The sequence below is a fragment of the Neomonachus schauinslandi genome, chromosome 9, assembly GCF_002201575.2.
Source record: "Neomonachus schauinslandi chromosome 9, ASM220157v2, whole genome shotgun sequence".
Lineage (NCBI taxonomy): Eukaryota > Metazoa > Chordata > Mammalia > Carnivora > Phocidae > Neomonachus > Neomonachus schauinslandi.
Window position 1 is genome coordinate 112,551,552 of NC_058411.1, and position 1,299 is coordinate 112,552,850.

Sequence of the window (1,299 nt, forward strand, 5' to 3'; positions counted from 1 at the left end):
ACAAGCGGCGGCTGCTGGAGTAGATAGTAAACAGGCTAGGCCAAGGAGTGGAGGCAGGGGCAACTCGGCGCTCCGTGGGCCGGGGCCCCGGCGCCTCCTCTCCCGGCATCGCCCCACCCGACCCCGGCGGTTAGCGCCGGCGCCCCGCCTTCCAGCCCGCGGCCGCCATCCCGGCTGACAGGCGCGCCCCCCGCGCCCCTCCCCGCCCGCTGATGCATTTCCTTTTCCCGATTCCTAGCGTGGAGACTGTTTTCCCAGTTTCCGACCTTCACTGCCCCTTTCAGGCCACCCCCTCGTGGGCGCGCTCACACGCCCGCGCCCCCGCCCCATCAGCGGGCGAGCCGCACGGCCGGGGGAGGAGAAGGGAGCCGCCGCCGCCGCTGCGGCCGGCTTGGGGTGGGCGGGGAAGGAGGCAGCTCCATGTTTGCAAGGGGATCAGCTGGGGCCGCGGGTCGAAGCCGCCACGGAGTTCCTGGAGGTTTTCCACATCCCCCGGCCGAGTTCCGCGCGGGCTCGCGGCCTGGCGGGTTCCGGCGCCGAATGCTGGCTCTACTGCCACGGCCCGGGAGTTCGGAGAACACAGATTGGCGCGCGGAGCTAGTGGCCAGGCGCTGGGGGCTCTTTCCGGTGGCCTCCCCCGCCCCCGGCCGCCCCTCCCGCAAGTCCGGCGTTGCCCCCGCCCCCAGAGTCCGTAACAACCGCGGCCCACGGCGCCCGCGCCTCACCGGATCGCGCCCACCGCCCCCTCCGTCAAGTTTGCGGGCCGAAACAAAACCCTCCGGGTGGCTGCCGCCCTCGCACAGCATGGTTAGCGGGGAAAGCCGCCGGCTCCGGGTCGCTCGCTAACTCCAGCTCTCAACCAACTCCGGGAGCCGCGGGCTCAGTGGGCCTGGCCTGCCGGGCTCAGGCCGCCGCCCCCTGCCGAGCCCGCGCGCCGCAGCCCAGGCTCGGTTCCAGTCGGCGTACGGAATATCCCCTATTTTCTTCTTTACAATAATTTTTTAAAAGGCATTCCAGGAGCGAGGGGGGAGGGAATCTCCCCCTGCCCGCCCCTTACCCAGTCCGCCGCCGAAACCTACCGAAACCGATTGCTCGGTGAAATAAACTAGGCAGCACGGCCGGCGCACTGACGACCCCGGGCCGGGCCGACCCCCTCCCCACGAATCCGGCCCGGCTTGGAAAACACACACACTGGCGAGCGGGCGGCGCCAAGAGCTCTCCTTCCTGGCCTGCCCCGTGCCTCCCTCGGCCGCCGGACTCCGAGACTCCCCTAGCTCCGTCCCGGGGCCCGCGGCGCCC